The sequence below is a fragment of the Mirounga angustirostris genome, unplaced genomic scaffold, assembly GCF_029215605.1.
Source record: "Mirounga angustirostris isolate CCGP_5_RB_7025 unplaced genomic scaffold, mMirAng1.0.hap1 SCAF_3, whole genome shotgun sequence".
NCBI lineage: Eukaryota > Metazoa > Chordata > Mammalia > Carnivora > Phocidae > Mirounga > Mirounga angustirostris.
This window is the reverse complement of record NW_026991711.1, coordinates 67,074,151-67,097,940: the sequence shown is the minus strand read 5'-3', so window position 1 is coordinate 67,097,940 and position 23,790 is coordinate 67,074,151. Positions and strand designations below refer to the sequence as shown.

Genomic DNA, 23,790 nt, shown 5'->3' with positions numbered 1-23,790 from the left:
ATGTGGAATATGAGAACAAATGAGAAAAGACAATTCCAAGATATTTGGCTTAAGCACTAGGTGAATGATGGAGCCCTCTGCTGAGATGGAGAAGATTAGAGGGGAAAGCAAGGAATCACTTTTTTACATGGTAAGTTTGAGAAGCCTATTCAATATCCCACTGCTATGCAGGCAGTGGGTGGAGTCTGGAGTTGAAGGGGGAGGAGGTTGGAGGTGGCATGAGTGTGTGAGTCATCAGTGTGTGATGGTATTTAAAGCCATGGAATTCTGTGGAAGTCAGTGTGGGCAGGGAAGTGAAGCTGTCCAAGGCCAAGTCCTAAGGCTCCAATATCCACGGGGAAGAGATTGGAGAGGACATATCCTGGGAGCTTGAGAAGTGACCAGTGAGGTGTGAGAAAACCCAGGAGCCTGTGGAATCTCAGAAGGCAGGGGAAGCATCTAGAACAGTGGGTATTGCACAGTAAATGCTACATAACAATTAGCTGCTATTATTATTTCTCCTTTTGAAACCCTATGATTGATTCCCAAGTAGTCCTCTGAGCTCTGATTTCAAATAGGGCTGCATTCCATGACAGTTTTTGTCAGTAGACTATGATAGGAGGTATTAGACTCCACGATCAGATCATAAGTGATAGAGAAATAGAGTAAGTTATGATTTAGAAGAAATACTGTATTTGGCAATATAAAGGTCATTGGTGACTTTGAGAAGAGAGGTTTTAGTGAAAAGACAAAATTCCAAATGGATTGGGCTCTAGAGAGAATAGCAGGAGGAGAAAAGATGTGCCAACTCCACTGTTGAGGAATTATGCTCTAAAGAGGAACAGAGAAATAGAGGAGTTTTCATAGGAAGTTATAGGATCAAGTGAAGGTTGTTTTATTTTTATAAGATGGGAGATGCTTTTCTAGGATGATTTCATGCTGATGGCAATGAGCCAATAGAGAGTCTAAATTAAGAAGTAGGAGAGAAAGGACAATTCTAGAAATAAAGTCCTTGGGTGGGTATGAAGCTATTAGACAGTGCCCAAGTCTTACTTAAGACTCTGGCCTTAGGTTAGAGCACAGATCATTCATCCATTTTTAACGAGAAGCAACAAAGCAAAATCAACAGGTGTAGAGAGGGTAGGCTAGTAGTGTTTCAATGGGGGCACAAGGAAATTCGATTCTGATGGATTCCTTTTTCTCAGAGAGATAAGAAGGTCACTAGTTGAGAATGAGGAGGAAGGAGTAGGTATTGGAGATTTCTAAATATAGGAGGCTATGTGAACTATTTGGCTTGGGCAATATGGCTTCAGTATGACACTTTCTGGGGCAGCCCAGAGGGGTCACTGGAGGTCTGTGGTCATGTTAAGATCAGTCTGGTATTTTTTTTATTCAGCCATTGTTATGTATTTTTCTTCACCTACATTACTTACATTGTTTATATTGTCCTTGATCATATGTAAGGTTTTTTTTTTCTCTTTGTGTAGGCAACTCAAATTTTCTAATTTTTTTCTCTATAAATTCTGGGATTTGTATATTTGTATATTTTTTGTATATTCTTGAGAAGGCTACCCGTCTACCCTAAAATTATTTTTTTAAATTCTTCACTATTTCTTCTTATATTTTCATAATAACTATTAGGGTTTTCTTCTATGTAGATTTTTTGCTTGTGTATAATGGTCTAACTTTATTTTTCTCAAAATGGGTAATAAGGTATCCCAACATCATCTTTCAAAAATCCACCCTTTTTCCTCTTAAATGCCATATATGCTTATATGCATGCATCTATTTTTGGACTTTCCTAGTTGTTTCATTTATCACTTGCCCGCTTTTGCATTATTACCGCATTGCTTTAATCACTACAGTATTTTTAAATATCTGATGGTAAAAGTCACCATTCAAATTTCTTTCAAAATTTCATGGCACACCTTGGGAATTTTTTCTTCCAGATGAAAATTATCTCCCAGATGACTCTAATTCAATACAATAATGCTCTTGTAAGACATCATTTAAAATCCTAAAGGGGTTTTGATTGGAATTAAATTGAATTTAAAGATTAATTTGGGGAGAATTAACATTTACAATCTGAGGACTTTTCACAGAGAAACCTGTGATTCTCAATATTTATTTGGGTCTTTTTTTATGTTCTTCAGAACGGTTTTATAGATTTCTTCACTGAAGAAACTCTGTGGCATCTTAAAGGCATTTTCTGGCTCTGACACTCATCTATGAAAACTCATCTATGATCTTCTACATGGCACCTTGAACAAATGAATCTCTTTGTGTCATGGTTTCCTTATCTATTAAGAAAGGATTGTTGTGGGGAATAAATGAGTTAGCACCTGCAAAGCACTTAAAACATGCCTGGTGCTGCCATGTTGAAGCCCTATAATCTCGAATAGTCCTTTGTGATCTGACTACATCACATCACTGCCTTTCCACAAAGGAGTATGTGTCAGAGACTTTGCACACATTATTCCATGGCGTCTAAAGAATATAGTTTCCAGACTTTCAGCTTCTGTAACACAAGAGAGAGCTTAGTAGGATAGGATGCCACTTTCAGAGACATGAGAAAGATTTCTCATGGAAACATAAAAATACATAAAAAATTATTTTGAAACTGCTCTGTAGTTGGCTATTTGTGTTTGGTACCACTTATTTTTAGATAACCTGAAAAAATTTACATATAAAAACAGACAAATTTAAAAAATGTTTTAAAGGCAGAAGGGGACTTTACAATAGATGAGCTGCACAGTAAATGTCAGTATATTTATATACATAACCAGTAAAGTACATCTTTTGAACCCACCATGCAAACACATGACATTCATTTCATATTTAACAACTGAAATTTGTACCATATCGTGTTATTTTTCACGTACATTCAAAATCACAAATAACAGAGATACCTGTTAATCACCGAGAGTCGAGGCCATGTCAGAACTACTTGGGATTGGTATGTATTTTTACCTCATGATTTAATTACCGGAACCAAAAAACCTGTGAGACTCTTCATCTGTTAAAATATATATTTTTTAGGAAGTATTAAATGTGGTTAGTATCAGAAGTCACTCACAGAAGGCTCTAATAAATGAATATATATATGTTACATGAAAAGTCTTCCTATATATTTTCTTTAAAAACCAGAGATTTAGACAAGCTTCAGAACTTTCTAGGCTGGGCTTAGGGAGGTGACACTCACTCTTCCACAGTGGCTATTGGTTGGGGAGGAAGTAAAAAGATGGCAAAAAAGAAAGCATACCTCTATTTCTGTCTCTGTTTCTTCCTCTCTCTCCACTGAAACAGGGAATATATTTAATTATAGAACCCATGGATTCTCCTTCATGTAAATATCAGCATAATAACCCCCTCAAAGGAGGCAGTACCAGAGTATTTCAAACCACTGACTCTGAGAGCCCTGGGATCATTTTTGCTGACATGTTCTAACTTGCAGGAGTTCAACACATACTACATGGCCAACTGAGCTAAGCACTGAAAAGAGAGCCTTGGTCTCTGGAGAATGTCTTTAGAACATGGTAACTAGGGTACTAGGTCACCACAAAGCTACTTCTGAGAGTAAGTAAAACAGACAGAGGAGAAAATAGCCCATGTAATATTAATGCATAATGCACTGAAGAAAGAAATATGCTCCAATTGCAGTGTCCCTATGACCTGCTGCCTTAATTTACATGCCCTTGGACTTAACACACTCCCAAGGCATCATCCTGTGGTTTCTGTTTCTCTCTGATGCATTTATTTCTTCAAATAGTTGAACTTTTTGAAAGAGCAGAATCAACAAGATAGAGTAAAAAACAAAACAAAGTCAAGTCCAAGGGCAGAAACTACTCTATGATGGTTGCCCAGAGGATGGCCAATCACACTGGAGGGGTTGAGGGGGGGGACTTCCCTGACCTTCATTCTGGGTTTTCCAAGGTCTCAGGCACTAGAGGAGTCCCCACCCTTACCCCAGGCAGTGGATCCTTTCACTACTCACTAGGAGTGTGGTCTTTGAGGATTCTCAAAGAGCAGAATCTGATGCAGAAAGAGACCTCAGAAAACAGTACTACCACACTTCCACCCCAACAGGGATCCAGAACCCAGGCACAGTATGTAAATATCTGGTACATTTACTTCTATGCAAAATCAAATATTTGTCAAACTGAAAGCTTATTATTGACTTAACCATTGTGAATAGTTTAAGCACCAATCTATGAATGATGATTTAAAGTAAAGATACAGCAGAGAAGGCTCCCAAACCCCTAACACTGCTCCACGAAATAATGCAATACTCTGTGAAGCCCAAACCAGGCATATGCTGCTCCAGAAAACTGGTGAGACTCTGAAAAGTAAAACTTACAAGGAAAAATATTCCATTGCAACTGTTGTTCGACTTACGGTAGCGTACGCCATTTTCTTTCAGCCTCTGTAATTTCACTGCCATTTAGTTTCTGAAAGAGCAGTACTCAGCAGATTTTTTCAACTGTTTTATTCAGCTGGAGAATGCTGGTAAAGGTCACTGTTTCTGGATATGACCTGGTCCTAAAAGAACCTCCTCCAGTAGGGGGCTGCACAGACGGAGCAGGGGAGCCATAGCCTCTTAGGGAGAAAAAGCATGTCCTAAGACAGAGCTCATCATTATAGACATTAAACTGGTTTAGGGTTTATATTTCCATGTGAGTCTAGTCATAAAACATAATCCACACCATTTTAGATTAAGTTTGCCCTCAAGTTTGCCAGAAACAAGAACATAAGTTGTATGCTAGGTCATTTCTCTTTGCTCAAGGATGCCGTCAGTTACTACTCCATTACTTTCCTTTTTAGTTAAGCTAATGAAGTTGAACCAAAAGCAATAGCACCTATAAGAACAGGCACCTGATACATAGTTGATTGACTGACAGAAATAAGAGGAGGTCCACAGAGAAACTATAGGCACAATGAAAGACATTGATTAAAACCATATAGTCAGCCTGGTGTTTGTAGTTCACTTCACAAGTGAATGCACCCCTAAAATCAATTTCAGTATATGGAAAATGTGGGTAAATATAATGCAGTTGAAAATAAGGATCCATCATACAATTATGGATAGAGGAACAATTCGAGAGAAATTGAAAGATTAGTAAGGGAAACGGGACAAGATAAAGAGAAGTTGGCAAAATATGATCTAGGAAGCTTCCAAGCAATGGAGTGAGGCACGAGAGCAAAGACATCTGAGGCAGATACTAGTTTTCCAGTTCATCACTTGCTCTCTTCTTAAGGGTACCATTTTCATTCTGGAAAGGTTTCCTGGATGAGGTGAGTTTTTAAATAAAGGATTTGGAGAAAATGGTGAGACTGGCTGGCGGAGCAGAATATCATTCTCAGCAGCAGGGGAGAGAGGCTGCATGCTAAAAAGAAACACAGGGGGGCTGGGAGAGGAGTCTGTGCACTAGGCTGGAAGGAAGCAATGAAGGAGACGCCAATGGATGCGCTGTGGCAGTTAATACGTAGCCGCCTCGGGGGATGGCAGGCCTAACAACAACCACGTCAAAACACAATTCAGTATCGAGAGGGAAAGATGTTGGGAGGAATTTAAATCAAATAAAAATAAAAACCATCAAAGCATGGAGAGAATAAGGATATTAAAACAAGAAAGGGTGCCCTAACTCTGCCTCCTGCACTCTATCATCATTAAACTCCCCTTTCCTGCTCCAGATTCTAAAGACAGTGTGACCAACGGGACCACTCACAACCTTTGTGTTTCCAGAAGTAGCAGCAGGTGATGCAAACTTTCCCGTCAAGATCTAGATATTTTTATCTTTCTGTCATCCTTAAGGAAGAAATAAAATTAATCATAGCTTGTGTTGTCAAGTGCCTCCTGTTTGGCAGGCACTGGGCTGAGCACTTCACGCATGAACTTATGCTATCCTCGGAACAGCTCTGTGCTATAATTATCCCCATTTTTTGGTTGAGGAAAAGGAGGAACAGAAAAGTAACTCTCCCTGAGTCACACAGCTAGGAAGCCAGGAAGCCTGGGTGCAAACCCAGGTAACTGGCTCCAGAGTCCATGTTTGTGACTCACCCATGCTGCTGTCTCCTGAAAATACCAGCACCAACACTGAATGTGACCTTGGACAAGTTTGCACTGCCTTCCAAAGACTGCACTGTCATACACAGACAGGACACATGGATGCAACTCGAGTTTCTACAGGGTGCACAATGTGGGCGCAGGAACACACAGGCTTGTGCCTAGGAGCTCAGAGCAATCTGGCCCCTGTGCCTTTCATATTTGATTCATTTATGAACACTCTAACTTGGTCCTAGTTCTCAAAGAAATTTTGATTGTCATCTCATGTCTTTTTCCAAATTTGAGCACCTGGTAGGCTCTTTATGAATCCTAGTTTGCTATCAGATTTAACTTTTAAAGTAAGACCATCTCTTACAGATTCCTAAGATAGCTAACCAACTACTTGGGGATGCATACTCTTGTCTGTAAAGATTAGACCTTAAACTTACCTGGATTTTCCAATTATTGTCATATTGTTTTTTTCCTAAAGCATGGCATTGGGTTTCTGGATTTGCAAATGTGTAGAATGTGTTCCTTTGTGTTTGTCCTTTTGTGAGCGGTGCCTTCCATTACTGATTTCCAAGGTCATATTCATCTCAGAGTAATAGTAGTATAATAGATGAGGGTTGTAAGGTGGTAGAAAGGAAGAATAATAGGATTTGTGCTAACTGAAAAAAATATATAAATACGTATTCTGAATAGAGAAATGATATCTGAGCAAATCAGTTATAAAAGACCCTAGTCTTTCACGAGAGGGAAAAATGCTAATGCTGAGAGGGATGCATGTTCTTTTAATAATTTGGTAGAGGTCTTCCTGCTGAAGGCAATATGCACTGCTGAACGGCTTTTCCCATTCTCCAGCCCGCAATCCATCCTTGTGATAATTTTGGAACACAACGTAGCATCTTCTTTCTCGGCTCCAATAAATTGCAGCGTTTGCTGCTCATCTTCTTTAACAAGAGTTCTTATTCTTTTATAAAAATGGACATCTGAGTGTAATAGGCCATCTAAGCCCCTAAAGATATCTTAGGTTGAAGAAAGAGAAAGGCTTACAAATGAGGCAATAAAAAGTAAATTACACAACATTAAATTTACTAAGTAAGCAAGATAATAGGGTCTGAAAGCCAAAGGTGCTGAGTGAGCAAGCTTCCACTCCATTCAGATCTCAGTCAGCTTCGATGTGACCTGCATGCTAATCCCGCCGTGTGGGAGATGCATTGTGGAGATGGCCCTTGTTATTGTGATTAGTTATTCAGTTTGTATGATATTTTTCATTACCTACCTTCTCTTTTCCAAAGCCTGTAACTGAGTGGTAAAAATTTATATCTTCCGTTATTTTTAAAGGACCGAATTTGGCATACAAATCCTAGTGCTTAAAACGGAATTTTATTTGAAAAGAAAATTGGGCTGCATTTGAGCGAGACTCTATTAAATATTACACAAGGTTACTAGCATAACTGTTAAATCTAAGGATGAGAAAAACAGTTAATACTATGGGGAATAGTATTTTTATTTTTGTATGCACAATACAAACAGACTGGCAACTATGTGAAAATACTGATCTGGCAATTTGGGAGCCCCAGAAAATTCCATTCCTTTTTGGGCACTCAGAGAAGGTATTTCTGGGGATGAGGGATCTAGAGTAAAGTCTTACAGTATATTCTTCATGTTAAAAAAAAAAAAAATCCAGGAGACTTATAAATGTGAACAGCCCCCAAGCGAAAATAGAGATGAGACAGATCTCGTGAATTGGTTGGTACTGAAAGATCTAGGGCAGTGCAGGCGGGCTCATGCTTAAGTGTGTCCAGTTGACAAACGTGTGGTATGGCCTCTCCCCAGCGAGCTGGGGTCCTCGATGTCATTACCGGACATCAGGTCATTGACCTAAGACAGCATTTCTCAACATTTTAAAGCTCATGCCCCCTTTTGATACACCTGACAATCTTGTCATTCCCCCAAGACTCTTGTTTCCCCCTCAGTGTTCTGGGTTGAGTTATGTTAAATGAAAATACAATGGCCACTCCCAACACAAGACTTCTCATTTATTTACTTCTCATGAAGTAGATTACATATACTAGATCCTTTTCCAAGAGGAAGTTTTAATTGGAGAGAAAGGAGCTTGAGGGGAAATGATTTTTACTGTGTCAGTAACGTCTCAAAAATGTTAGCCTGGTGATGGGTATTAAAGAGAGCACTTACTGCATGGAGCACTGGGTGTTATATGCAAACAATGAATCATGGAACACTACATCAAAAACTAATGATGTAATGTATGGTGATTAACATAACATAATAAAAAAAAAGAAAAAAAGAAAAAAAATTAGTTCTCCAGCTGGATTGCTGGTGGTAAAAATGGCTAAAGGGAAACCAATGTTTCCAACCCTACTGGATTCTGGATGGACTTGACAATTTTTAATCAGCCGGCGCCCAGCCGTAAGTCTCCAGTAGTGATGAGGAAATTCCCACTAGTCTGATTGTCCAAGAGAAGCACAAGCAGAGAAAAGAAGGCCTATGAAGGACAGAGTGGAATTATTGGCTCTAGTATTTTCCATGAGGTTATTTTTTCCTCAAGGTGTTAGTAACTTGAATCCTAATTTATCTTATTATTTTATTTATTTTGCATGACTGTTTCTCCCATGGTCCATTTACCTACAAGCTCTTTGCAGACAGAACTGAATCTCCTTCAGGGCATCAAGACCCTGCAGCCTAGAGCTCCCAGCCCCCAGGGTTGGTTCAACAGACCCAAGATCAGGCTTTGTTCCCTGTGATAGTAACTTGCTCCTCTCCCTGTAGTTTCAGGCAATGCCAAGTACACAATTACTTTTCTTGGATTACTTTGGCATAGTTTGGGTATACAATAAATTGATTCAAGTTGCACTTCAGGTTGAGTAGAGAAGAAATATATACCCTTTCTGGTCCATTTGCCCAGCAGTAGATACTCTTAGGATAGCATGAATGACTAATACAAATTCTAAATAGAGCACAAGATACTCTATTCAAAGCAATGTATGTTGACCATATCACTAATAAGTTTTGAGTATCTTTAATTTATTGATCTATTAGGAACTGGAGATACAGGAAATCAATTGCATATGAATTACAAAAATAAAATTACTTTGTTAGATATTGTTAATTAAAAAGGAATTCTGGGGGTGCCTGGGTGGCTCAGTTGGTTAAGTGTCTGCCTTCGGCTCAGGTCATGATCCTGGGGTCCTGGGATTGAGCTCCCCGTCGGGCTCTTTGCTCTGTGGGGAGTCTGCTTCTCCCTCTGCCCCTTCCCCTTTTCCCTGTTCGTGCTCTCTCTCAAATAAATAAATGAAGTCTTTTAAAAAGGAATTCTGGCCTATTTGGGATGCCTGGGTGACTCAGTCTGTTAAGCATCCAACTCTTAATTTTGGCTCAGGTCATGATCTCAGGGTTGTGAGATCGAGCCCCATATCAGGCTCCGTGCTGGGTGTGGAGCATGGAACCTGCTTAAGATTCTCCCTCTCCCTCTCCCTCTGCCCCAGCTCCACCCCCCACCCACTCACACATGCTCTTTCTTTCTAAAAAAAATAGTAATAATTCTGGCCAATTTGGAAAGATTTCAATTGAAGGCCATTTTCTTCATTTCTGCATGTGGTCTTACTTAGACCCCAGGCACTTAAGTGTAAACCTGTTAATGAAAATTTGCATTCTTAAAAGCTTACTACATCTAAAATCTTAAGCTATCTATGTGTCTATGACCTATCAACACAGATCCTAGGTATGCTCAAATTATTATTTCTTTATACCTCCTTTAGAACCAGAAATTCCTAGCCAATGGAATAATTTTGTTTCTTCCTCAGGGGAATTTTGAGTGAAAAGAAAACATTACTGTAAATTGCAATCATCACATGTACATGGCTCTGTGGCTGGCATTCCACATTATGCTAGGCTGACCTCAGTCCCCAGCCACTCAGCGGAGCTCTGCTTGAGGTACAAAAAGTCACATTGAAAAGGCAAGTCTTAGACTCAGAGAGACAGTGTGGCCCAAATATCACATCATACTCCAGGTCTCAGAAAAGAGACCATGCATCTATCCTTCACTGTCACACTGGACCTGTGGCCAAAGCCACATCAATCTTTATCAAGAGTAACCAGAGGCAACAGTGACATAAAACAAGACTAAGTCAATGAGAGTGCTCTAGAACACCAATATCCCACCCTCTCTGGACAATGCTGGTAGCACCCATGTGAGCTGCCTGGCTCAGCCTCCACCCCTTACCCTCTTCATCCTTTATCTTCTCTTTCTCTACCTCTCTTCACATTCTTTTGCCTCAGTGGACCTTCTTATATCAGAGGAAGACCAGTATATTCATCCATTTATTCAACAGACATTTATTGAGTACCTACTGTGTCAACAGGTTCAGTAAAGGGCTCAAATATGGCTCCTTACTGCTAGGAGCTCTTTACTTAGCATAGGAGATTAACACAGAACCACTGATAATCTTGACTAAGATTATTTTTGACTAAGAACTATATTAGAGTTTTATTATGTGCTGAAGACACATAGAAAGGAATAAGTAAGCAATAATGTTTTGGAAGAAGATGAGGGACCAGATAAGAATAGGAATAAAGAAACATCAGAGCAGGGTTGAGAGAAAGGTACATCTTAAGCACATTTTGGCAGGAAGCATGAGTTTACTGATAAGTTAATTCACACTCTGAGTGATACCATGGTTTTTCTGGATGTCCCTTAAGAGTCTCAAACTGAAGCGTGCCTGGGTGGCTTAGTCAGTTAAGAGTCTGACTCTTGATTTTGGGTCAGGTCATGATCTCAGGATTGTGAGATCGAGCCTGGCATTGGGCTCTGCACTCAATGTGGGTCTGCTTGAGATTCTCTCTCTCCCGCTGCTTCTCCCCAAACTCATGGCGCGAGCTCTCTAAATAAATAAACAAATAAATCAATAAAATCTTAAAAAGTATAAAAACTCTCAAACTGAACTGACTACCCCTAACCACACACCGACCCACACTCAACCTGCTCTGCTTTATTTCCCCATATTGGTTTTGGTATCATTAATGGGCCATATCAGGTCTTGAAACTGAGAGTTTTGATTCTCTTTCTCCTTTATACCTCACATCACAAAATCTCTAGGATTTTTACTCAAGAAATATCAACTTGATCCATCCCCTCAGGTTCTTCTCCATGTCAAGTCCATGTCAACTTTTTCTGGGACCAGGCACGGTAGACTCTCTACTGCAAGTCGCTTCTCAGCAAGGAGCAGGTAACATGTTTTCAGCCTCCCACTGTACTGCACGCCCCTCTGTGGATGCCATGGTACACCCATGATGCTCCCAACCTGCCCTGCACTTATCATGCCCCAAGCTTGCTCCTATGTTCTGTTTGGGGGGCAGGGGGTATGTTTACATGTGTGCACTGTGCTTGCCACCTGAAAATTCCTCCCTTGTGCTTGAATGCAGCCCCCCGAGCTGCCTTTTCATGTGGCAAGTTTGCATTCATTACTTTGGTCCATGTTAAATGCTGTGTCTCTGATTTTCCTTACTTCTCTTACCCATATACTGACTAGAACACAGCACAATGAATTGTAACAAGTTACTTAAACAAGCTGAATTCAGTAGGATACAAGCAGAAAGTAACTTGATTTTTTTTTTTTTTTTTGGTCATTACTGCCTTTTAAACTTGCACTTTTGGATAGGTTGTTCTCCTTTGTTCCTTGATGTAGTCTTGGGGAGATCCTATAGCTTTTCCAGTCATTCTCAGGTATTAATGAATGGTGTACTTGCAGAAACTAAAAGTGTAGACAAATCTACTGTCAATAATTGATTGTGTCCGGGGGGAGGGGGCCTTGGAATTTTGCAGGAGGGACATGGATGATTGGTGTCTTCTCTCCTCTTTGTTCCTCCTTCTCTTTTACTTGCTAACTACATATTCTGGCCCTTCCTTGTTTGGCTGTAGGGAGCACGAGGCAATGCGGGTGACAGTAGTGAATTCAGAAAACAGTTCCAGTGTTACAGGGCTAATGTGTTTTTATCCTGGGGTCAAGGTCAGTTGTGCATGTCCAGTGACCAAATGTCTCTCTCTTGTGTGGGAATTTGGTAGACTCCTCAGAGAACCACCCTGCCCTCCTGCTGCCACCCGAGCCATCTCACTGCCGTTACCTGAACAAGCTAAGCTTCTTCCAGCTGGCTGTGAATGGAACTTCTGCATCGCCAGCTTCTGGCCATCCAAGCAACAGGACCCTACTCTGGTGGCCACCTTGCTCCGCAGATGGTCAACACAACAGAGGTATTTATTTTTTAAAGATTTTATTTATTTATTTGAGAGAGAGAGAATGAGAGACAGAGAGCAGGAGAGGGAAGAGGGTCAGAGGGAGAAGCAGACTCCCTGCCGAGCAGGGAGCCCGATGCAGGACTCGATCCCGGGACTCCAGGATCATGATCTGAGCCGAAGGCAGTCGCTTAACTGACTGAGCCACCCAGGCGCCCCAACAGAGGTATTTTTAAGAAAAAATTTTAATTTTAGAAGAGTTTTAGATTTACAGAAAAGTTGCCAAGATAATACAGAGAGTTCCCATATATCTCCCACCTAGTGTCACCTATTGTTGACCTCTGACATCACGATGGTACATTTGACACAACTAACGGACCAGTATTTATACTTTACTATTAACTAAAGGCCATTCTTTGTTCAGATTTCCTTACTTTTTTTTTTATTCTTATGTTAATCCCCATACATTACATCATTAGTTTTAGATGAAGTGTTCCATGATTCATTGTTTGTGCACAACACCCAGTGCTCCATGCAGAACGTGCCCTCTTTAATACCCACCACCAGGCTAACCCATCCTCCCACCCCCCTCCCCTCTAGAACCCTCAGTTTGTTTTTCAGAGTCCATCGTCTCTCATGGCTCGTCTACCCCTCCGATTTCCCCCGCTTCATTCTTCCCCTCCCGCTACCTTCTTCTTCTTCTTCTTTTACTTTTAAAACTCTAATGTCCTTTTTCTGTTCCAGGATCTCATCCAGGATACCGGATTACTTTTAGTCCTCATGTCTCCTTGGGCCTCTCTTAGCTCTGACAGTTTCTCAGACTTCTCTTGGTTTTGATGAGCTTGACAAATTTTGACAAGTACTGGTCATACCTTTTATTAAAACGTCTTTTGTTAAAACTTCTTGAGGTGTGCCACAAGTATTGGTCATGTATATTGTAGAATGTCCTTGATTTTGATTTGTCTGCTGTTCTTTCATGATTATACTGGAGTTATGAGTTTGGGGCAGGAAGACCACAGAGGCAAAGTGCTATTCTCATCACATATCCAGAGTGCATGCTATTATTGACCTTGATCACCTGGCTGAAGTAGTGTTTGTCAGGTTTTGGCATTGGAAAGTCACTCTTTGTGTTTCCCCCTTTCCACACTGTACTCTTTGGAAGGAAGTTACACTGAAGGAGAGGGGCTTGGGGCGGGGGGGTCATGTTCCATTACCTTGAGGACAGAGTAGCTACAGAAACTCTTTGAAATTCTTCTGCATGGGGGATTTGTCTAATCTCATCCATTTGTTTATGTATTTAATCATTAATTTATACCACTATGGACTTGTGAGTAATTATTCTATATTTTGGGTTGCAATCCAACAGAATCTTTTTAAGACAACTCCAGGCTGGTAGCCTTTTGCAAGTTCATTTGACCCAGAGGAAAACTCACCTATCTTTGCCCCAGCAAGCCATGGAAATGTAGGCCATCCCAACATAACCTTTTACTTCCGCTTGGGTTTCTCTAGCCAGCCTTGCACCTATCGTGTGTCAGGTGAGTATCCAGGCATCAGTTTCTACTTCTCCCACCTCCATGAGACACCTAATAAGTAGATTCTTGCAAGCTCCCTCATTTGGCCAAGGCACTCAGATGATTCTCTCTAAAGTAGCCCTTGTTATTGACTTCTCTGATCCATTCCCTAACCTAAATTTAATCTGTCTTGAAGGGACAGGAGAGCTGAGAGTCATGAAGGCAGCTTTACACATGCTTAGCCTCTTCACTGTGGGGGATCTGTCATTTATTGTTCTCCAAATTTGGAGTCTCTGCCCCTAAAACTGTAGGAGCACTCATATTTAGTATCCTGTTATATACTGTCATAGTTTAATGGTTCTCAAAGTGTGGCTCTGGACCAGCAGCATCAGCATTCTAGGGGAATTTGTTGGAGATGCAAATTCTTAGACCCCATCCCAGACCCACTGGAGCAGAAGCTCTGGGGCTGAGGCCCAGTGATCTGGGTTTTATCAAGTCTGACATCTGATTCTGATGCAAGCTGAGGTTTGAGGACCATTGTGCTTAGTAGCTTCTGTGTTCTCACCCCTAACTTGACTATAAGCTCTCTTAGAGCCACCAACCAGCCAAGCACATAACTTGACATAGGACAGGAGCTCAAACAATGAGCTGCAATTTTGTTCTACATTTTTCTCTGCTATTAAAATTACACCACCTTATTTTCTAAGGGTGGTATTAGCTCCTTGCTGTTGCAGGGCCCTGGGTAGCTCTCCATCCCCTAGGGGTTCCTTTAATTCTGCCCATACTTTTTATTAAAATCTCTTTAGTTAAAACTTCTTGAGGTGTACCATCTCTTTCCTGTCAGAATCCTGATGGATACCATGCCTTAAGAGTATATTCATTTTTGTAAAGGACCACAAAAGGAGTGCCTATTCCAAAGAAGAAAATTGCTGATGCTATAGTTTTAGGTTTGGGTTATGTGAGGGTAAAGAACTTCCCAATGCTATTCTAAAGAAAGATCTGAGTTTATTTTCTATGTTCTGTGTGCCAGAACTATCCCAAGCTATTACACATTGCCTATTTAATTCTCACAGTAATAATTATGAGGTTTTATTATTTCAGTGTTATTGGAAATCCAAGCTCAGAGCATTTGTACTTGCATCAGATCACAAAGCTGGAAGGTGGAAGTTCCAGGACTGAAGCATCTGTCTGATGACCAAGTCAGGGTCATTAAGCCCTCTGGAGGCCCCAAGTATTGTCCCTCTGCACAGGTGACCCCGCAAACACTATATAGGAATGGGGTTGCTGGTCAGGCCAGTCAGGAGGCAGAAGATAAAACACTGGAGATACCCTGGAATGTAATTTCTGCTTCATGGACAATGACAGGGAACTCTAGGGGGTCTGACAGGGCCACCATGAAGGATGGGGCAGGAGAGAGATAAGACTTCAAGGTGAAGGGCATGAGTGTCGCAAAAAGTGTGTGGTTTTCAAGGATTAGGCTGTGAAGGCAGAAAGAAATTGTACAGTATTGATAGATGAAGAAAAAGGACAAAAACAGGCTATATTGCAACTAAATATCAGCAAAAAGAAGCAGTTAGGGGAGACAAATACAAGGATAATAGAGGTTAACATTTGGAGAGTGAGAAAGATTACACTAACTTGACAACTCTCCTTGCTAGGGGCTTTCCTGGCCCTTTTACCCCTGGGTAGAAGGTGGTAGTCACTGGAATGTGACTCAACAACATGTCCAGGGAAGCAGTGCTTTAACCATTATCATGCTAACTATGACACATCTCCTGAGAATAAATGCCAACCCCCCAAATGAGCACAGTGGATCTCAAATCAAAGTCCACACTGAACGCAGCAAGACTTGGCCTTCTGTAAACAATACCAATAAGAATACTCCTGGAAAAGTGCCTTTTAGTGAGTGGTTCATCTAGTCATCATCAATAATGCCTGTTGAATAAATGGGAATGGGAATTGTAGCTAGAATGAAACATCACTTTCCTCAGCACGGGGGACAGAAACGGTGACCCTTCACCCCAGCTCTGTGCTCTGTGCCAGGCATGCCAGGGGGGCACCTAAACCCAGTGGAGCTTATCACACTGTAACAGAGGGCTCAGGCAAGATAGAAGCAACCTTTCCAACTGTGGTAAGGGCCATAAAAGAAGTAAACAAGCTAGGATGGAGAATAATATGGTGGTCAAAGCCTCCTGAGGAAGAAACATTTGAGCATCAGCCTAAAGGATTCCAAAGACAAAGACAAAAACTGACCGTTCAAAATACATGAACAAAGCTTTTCAGATGGAGAGTGCAGTCAGGGCATAGGCTTCATGCTGGGAACGCTCTTGATACCTTCCAGTGTGTGGGCCAAGTGTAGAGTGCATGAGGGGAGGGGCAGGAGATGAAGCTGGAAAGAAGTGTCAACTTGAGACCATGTATGAGCCTAAGGAGCCCTAGATCCCTCAGCTCCATGATTCCGTGATTCCATCCAAGTCATGGGTCGCTGCAAAAAAAAAAAAAAAAAATGAAGGTGGATGCACTTTCCTTTCTTTGCCGAGAATGAGCTCCTGCTCCTGGCTCCTGGCAGGCTGTCCGGAGCCTTGGCAGGTGCAGGCTCCCTTGACTTTATAAATGGGCAGCCTGTAGTCAAGAATTTCCAAATGTGATTAAAATGAAACTGCCATTGAAATCAGGTTTGGCTGCCTGTCTCTCTGGTACTCAGAAAGAAGAGCCCCTCCTGGACCTGGCAGGAAAACTCAGTGACATTGTTTGGAATAGATTTAGGAAGGGCTGCCAGGTAGACAGGAGATTTCAATAACCGTGCAGCCAAATTAGTAATTAGAGGGACTGGGGACTGGGGACGCGTCATGAAAAACCCTATGACCTCTCCATAGTTAAAGTCATTGAGATAAATGAGCTCCGAAAACAGTGCTTCATTTTAGAAAGCGGACATACTTTATGATTAACTCCTTATGAGGCTGGCTACACACCGTTCATTGAAATCAGAAAATGATAAGTTCTTAATAGTTCTTTTGGCCAGTTCATCCCTTGAACAGTTCAAGAGAGGAAGGATTGGCCCCAAATGTTCTACATCAGTAGAGAAGTACAGATAAAATACATTTTCCTGGACGGTTTCAGTTTGAATTCAAAGCCAGCAGACCAAATCTCTACAATTTCCTCTCTCCGTGGTTCCTTGCGTGGTGGAAGAGATGGTTCCAGAACGATAAACAAAAGTAATGCTTTAAGTAAACGGACTGTACCTGCTCATGAGAGTAATGAGGATCCACAGCCAACACGGCAGCAAGCACACTTCCTCCGTGGCTTGTTTTAATTGAAGCTGATGGAGCTGGGGAGCTGACTGGGTTTTGCATAAATCATCATCGGTAATACACTTTCAAGGGTAATCACAACATTAATATACCAAGCAGGAAGTGAAATAATTAAAATTTAGCACATTGCAGTATTGAAGTTTCCAAAATTAATCTAAAGCACCTTTCCTTGGTACAAATGAGCAATCGCTTCAATCCACAGAAAGGGACATTCAAAGAAATACTTCATCACGTACACCATTTGCAACGAAAAAATTTCCACTTTTCTTTCTACCTTGCAATCATCTGCATATATTTTAATTGCTTTTCCTTCCTTCTCTGGCGGTGCTAGGCTTTTAAAAAAAATTTGTTTTACCTGCCTTTAAGCTGAAAACATGGCATAAAGCCATATAAAATAGAAATCCTGTAAATCTGGGGGTGTTGGAGAGAAAAATTGTTCCCATATGACCTTAGGAAGACAATTCCAGGCCAGAGAGTGAATATGGATGTGTACAATGGGGAGAAGCCTGTGGTGATGAGCATCTCATTTCAATATATCTATATAAAAGGTAATAAAACATCCAGGCTGGATACCATAGTGGTATCCAGGGGTAAGATACTCAGTGGCACTAAATGGCTCACTTGTCCTGATAAAGCAAATACCTTTAATGCTTCATGTCTGACAAAAGATAATCAGCAAGAAAGCTCCCTGTATAATCTCATATGCAGACAGCTTGAGCACAGCAATATTTTTCAGGGGACCATACCCCAGTATTCTCAGACTAGGAACACCTTGACCTAAAAGTACAAAAATAGCAGCCATGGCACGTGCGTTCACCAAGATGTTGGGAAGGGGCTTCCTCCAATGGGCAAGATTACCAGTACTCAGCATCCCAGATAAAAGCCACCCCACCCCCAAACTGTAAAGTTGGCTTTGGGGTCTCCTAAGTCACCTTGGGATTATTTCTTTTCTCCTCAATATCACACCTTCCACAGGGAGTTAGCGATCTCCCAGTGTCTGGAGAGAAGAGGAGGTAATGAGTCCCCATCACCATTGTAAGAATTACTTGGACAGGGGACTTCATCCAGAATTTGTTGACGAGAGGAACCCCAAAGAAGAATTTTGTTGTTGTTGCTGTTCTAACTGGTAGTTCATCCTTTTCCAAGGAAGATTTGGATTGTTCTTTTCCAAATACACTGGTATCACATCGGCTATTCCCTTGTACAATCCTCCTAGGAAATGGTCCGTGGCATCTTGGCATTAAACTACCTAGAAGCACTTAGGGTTATCTGCCTTAGAGATTTATTCTTCTTCTTCCAGATCATTTATAAGAGTTGAATTACGTCAGTCCCTACATATATCCCTGACAGACTTCACTCTGACACTTACTCATCCTGAGAAGTCTTAGTATGTTCTTAGTAAAGTTCTTCTTTGAGGTCAGGTTCAAAGAGAAAGAGGAATTTTGAATGGTGGGTTTTTGGACACTAGAGAAGGGGTATTGGCAGTGAGAGATGGGATAGTGTCCCCAATGTCTCTTACATCACGTTATTCAAATTGTGCTTCCAGTGCTGCCTATCTGGTGAAGCCAATTCTGGTGACCATTTGAAGCAGACACTGCCATTTCCTACATTGAAAAATCCTCTGGTGAGTTTGGTTACCTTCAAGTGATGGGATATGTGAAAATACCTGCAGAGTAAGGAGAGCTGTCAGTTAAAGTTAGGTTTCTAAGGATCACCTGGCCAGTGAGAATTCCAGTGAACCATGACCAAAAAAAAACTGCATTTGGAAAATAATAAGAGCCCTCATCAGATTATCTTAATGCTTTTTTGAATGAATACTCTTGCATGTTCTAAGTGCAACTCTTTCTGTTAATACCAGAGAACTCAAATGCAAACAAGTCCCATTGAAATTCTGTAAGCACAACCTAAGCATACATTGATGCCAGCATCCTTGATTAAAACTTCAGTATCTTTAAATATCTCTCCAAGTCTTACCTGGTACATATCCAAAAGCTTTGCCACTGTTAAATCTGTCTCAACTTCCTAGAATTTTCAGGGAGGAGAAAAAAATTGGGTAATATAGATGCCATCACTTCACATCAAGTCAAAATATATTGGCTGAATGTCTACTAAGAGGGAAAAATGAAAAGTGGAACGCAGAGAAGAAAGAGGTGGAGGAGAAGAAAGGAAAAGAGGAAGAAGAGAAACAGAAACACAAGCACAAGAAGAAGGAGGAGGAGAAAGAGGAGGGGAAAGGGGCAGAGGAAAGAAGAGCAGAGCAGAGAGAGGAAGGGAAAGGGACAAGAAGAACAGGAAGGAGAAGAAATCAAAGTAGAAACTGCTCAGCTTCACGAGGCAACACTACTGTGACCATCTTCCCCATCACCCTCACATGCTTGCCTGTCACCACTCACCCTCCATGCCTGTAGCGATGCCCCTTCGTCACACTCATGAATACATTAGAGAAGTTACAGTATTTCTAAAACTTTCATCATTTGGTTCCAAAGTAGCCAACTATCTGAGGGGTTTTAACCAAGGGTCCAGTTAATGCCCTTCCAGGAAATGTGCAAAGTGTCCTGTTTGTAAATTACTGTGATGATAGAGCAAGAGTCATTTTCTTTCAGATTTTATTTTGGTTTTGATCACGTTGAATTTTGATAACTTTGTCACCAAGCATAATTTAAAAAACAATGTAATTATGGAGTATGTAGCGCAGGTGAAATGTAATTATTTGGACTCCCAGGAAATGAGCTCTTACAAGCAAAGTAGCAACTTGAAGGAGAATCAGGAAACCATGTGTCATCCTCCTCTGATTGAGTGGTGCTACCATCTGTGCTGGGCTGAATCCAAGCAAGCAACCAGCCAGCCAGAAGGCTAAAGGCAGGATCAATGAGTTGCAACCCCAAGGAATATGTGGTTCCTTGATGTTAGGCACAATAATTCCATAAATGGTTAGAGCCAGAGCGTCTTCAGAGAAAACATAAAAAATGAGAAGTTTACTATTTTCTCCTGCCAGCTGACCTTCTCTACTATGGCCCGCTCTCACAAGAAAATATAAGGCATGGCCTGACAATAAAATAGTTGCTATAGACGCTTTGTGTCCCCCCAACATTTATGTGTTGAAAACTAATCCCCAATGTGACAGTGTTTAGAGGTGGGTATTGGGAGGTGAGTAGGTTATAAGAGCAGATACCCCATAAGTGGACTTAGTGCCCTTATAAGAGAGACCTAAAAGAGCTCCCTTGACTCTTCCTCCATGTGAGGACAGAACCCTGTGAGAATCAGGGAGCAGGTGCTCACCAGACACCAAGTCTGCCAGCAATTTGACTTTGACTTCCTACCTCCAGAACTGTGAGAAATAAATTGTTGCTAAGCCACTCAGTCAATGATGTCTTGATAACATAGACTAAGACAATAATAATTTGGGAAGTAAAGTTCTCTGGTAGATAATGTATAACTTCAGAACAGGAACTGTTGCAGTGCGTGGCACAGAGCAAGTGTTCAATTAAATAAATGGCCTGTTCATTCTGGACCAACTTGGGACTGGAATGGGGACTGACTCCAACCTAGACCGGACCCAGAGATGACCAATAGTTCTGAGGACCCAGTCCTCAGGGGATAGCTCCACACTAGGTGGCTGGACAAAGATGGGATGAGTGGGATCTCGGTATGTATTTGCCATCTGATAAAATTAACATCTGTGCCCTAATTTTAAGTTGTAACCTGCTTCAGTTGTTGCAGACAGCAGAAGTACAAGGGATATGGAAAAAGAACAAAGTGCCAGTATCTTTAGAGCATCCTGAAGGCTTCTCATGTATGATGTAAATTCAGTTTTCCTTTGGGCTTTGATCTTAGTTTCACCTAAAAAAGGAAAATGCCTTTTTATTTGGCTTGTTTGCAATTTTAAAAACTTATTTTGTAAATATTTTATAATATTTAAAACAGTATATAATGAGAACTCTGTGCCTCTTGCAGCAGAAAATAATTAATAATACTTGGCACTTAATGGCACTTTTAATCATTAAATCTCTTTGTAGACATTAATTAAGGAAAAGATACTTCATCTTTTTAAAGTTGCTGTTACGCTCCCATCATTGCATTTCATGAATATCGTTGCAATGGAAAGTGAAATATGTAGAATCCAAAATAAAAATCTACCAAAGTTTTGCTTTTATGTGCTTTTTGTTATACTCTGTGCCTTCAATTAGGTTTGTAAATAACTTCTATTCATGGCTCTATCTTAAAATCTATTTTTTCTTTGATTACTACTACTGTAATATTGTATTAAAAATATTTTATAAAGTATTTTGAATTATTCAAAAGTAAAACCTTCATGAATAAAGGCACCCAAAGCACTCCTATTTGTGGAGAGATAGTTCAGTTGGCAAAGTTGGACCAGCCCCCTGCTTTTCTATCCTAGAAAGTAAGAGGTTTATTTGGTGAGAGAGACGATCCTTTTGATCTTTCTTCCTCCCTCCCTCCAAAGGGACAAAAGTTATTCACTTCCGGGGCCAAACTTACAGCCTTATTTCAATGGTCCTCTTCTTCCAGGACTCTCCTCCCATTGGTTTCTGACGTCTGGATATTTTAAGATAATCCTTTTATTTTGTAACTTGATATAATAAACTTTGTCTCTTACTTCTCATGTAAAATAGCTACCAGCAGGCTCAGAGCTCTAACCTCTTCCCGTATTCCCATCCTCACTGGTATTTACCTGTCTTGGAGACTCACGCCTGTCTCACTCAAGCTCATTCCTCTGTCAACACTTGGAGCTTCCCTTTCACTCCTGCAGCAATCAAGGTGTTTAACTTTCTCTTTAACTTCTCCCTCCTTACTGACTTCTTGCTGGAATTCTTTGCATGCAAACCATACCAGTTGTATGCATCCCCTCTAGGTACTGTCTTGACCTCCTTTTCATGTTCAGTTTCTTACAAGAGTAGCCTTCTATGTAAGTGGTCTACATCAATGTCTCTGTTTTCTCTCCTCCTATTCATTCTTCAAATGAGATCAACTGCTTTCTGCCCTCACAACCCCCTGAACAGTGGCCTCGGTGCCCAGCAAACGAAACCAACCATCATCTAATTGCCATATCCAGAAGGTGCCTCCCACCCAACACCTCCTCCTTTAATATAATTTTCCTCTGGTTCCCCACATACCTGTTGAATGCTCCTTTTCTGTCTTTTTCAGGTTCTCATCTCCTTGAATGTTAGTGTTACCACGAATTCTGCCTTATGAATTCTAATCATTGCCTTCCCCTTTCCGGGGGACTTCATCAAGCCTAGACTTGATGTTTGGACATATTCTACCCCATTCTATTCTTTTAGCACCCTGTTTCCTCTACCTGGGATGTCATTCAGCCTGGATAACTCCTTATCGGTCTTCAAGACCAGGTTCAAGAAAAATTTTCAAATGCCCTTTCTTTCTTTTCTCCTGCCCCTACCTTTCCTAACCCTAACAACAGTGTTGGCTCCCTCCTCAGCCCTCCTTAGCTTCTTATATGTGTGTGTGTAGATGCATGGATGGATGTGTGTGTGTGTGTGTGTGTGTGTGTGATATGTCTATACTTGAAGATTTCTCAAGGAAAGGGATTCCAGCTTAATTATCTTTGCATTCTTGGAACATAGAATAGTTGCAATAAGTCAGGCTAAGATTACTATTTTGTATTAGGGAATGAGAGAGAATAATAATGTGAATTTGGTTCAAGGTTACTTTTTCTTTGTTTTACTCTCAAAGCGGCCAATGAACAAAGCAAAGGTTAAATATCAGACAAGAATGTTGGGAGAGAATGTAGCTCCCCATTGCTTCTCTTTGTATCTCACAGAGGTATGCCCAAATTTTGGTGGTATTGGCAAGCCACACAAAGTGAGACATCTGCTAAGTCAGGGAAACTGAGTGTGTGAATTTGTTTTCTTTTGTATCCACAGCCATGTCAGAACCCAGAAATATCTTTTCCCACTATATAAGAAAACGAATTTGCAACTCGCTAAGTGAGCAACCCCAGCTTAGTAGCAGGTTCCTAGCCTCCAAATGCTTGCCTTGCCAGTACTGGGTCAAACTTCCCTTACCTATAGTTATACTTTAAGGCTGAGGAATTTTTACATGTCCATTTAGCTGTTTTGTGTGGTCATGCAAGACTAAGTTTATAAGAGTTTCATAAATATTAAATAAATTAGTTAGCAAATGATTAAAGGACCACCTGGTTGAAGTAATGCACTGACTGTGTAATCCATTGCCCTGTAACCCACTGACAGCAGGGATAACTCAGACGTTCTGGGTATGAGTAGAAACAACTCATCATGGGTTACTTGAGATAAACAGCTATCTGAGATGACCTAGGGACACCAGTCTAATACGACTGAGTTTGAGGAATGGGATTTCCTTTTGCCTATCTCTCACTATAATTCTGATATTACATTCTATCTTCATACTACTTCCCATTCAGTTGTAGAAGGCCAACTCAACTGTGGTAATGTGAACAATGATTTATCATGACTCCATTAAGAAACCTCCTTGTGAAGGATTTAAGAATGGAGTGGATGAATGTGTATGTTTATATATGTATGGGAGTTCATTCAAATAAACTCAAAATTCATTCGTTTATTTTATTTTTTTTAAGTTGAACTTTGTGTCCTAACAATTCTATTTGATGTAGTATTGCTTTTGCGGCAAAGTAGCAGCATAGCTACTGATAACTTCAGCAAGGATTTAATAACA

General features: G+C 40.8%; 1 long non-coding RNA gene across 1 annotated transcript; it reads left to right on the top strand.

Annotated features, from left to right (window-relative positions):
- The first annotated feature begins 292 nt into the window (after positions 1–292).
- LOC135363752 (uncharacterized) lies at positions 293–21,325 on the top strand. Its single transcript, XR_010409810.1, has 5 exons — positions 293–446; positions 11,183–11,271; positions 12,108–12,293; positions 13,642–13,810; positions 19,124–21,325. It is a non-coding gene; the product is annotated as an uncharacterized LOC135363752 (long non-coding RNA).
- Positions 21,326–23,790: the final 2,465 nt, after the last annotated feature.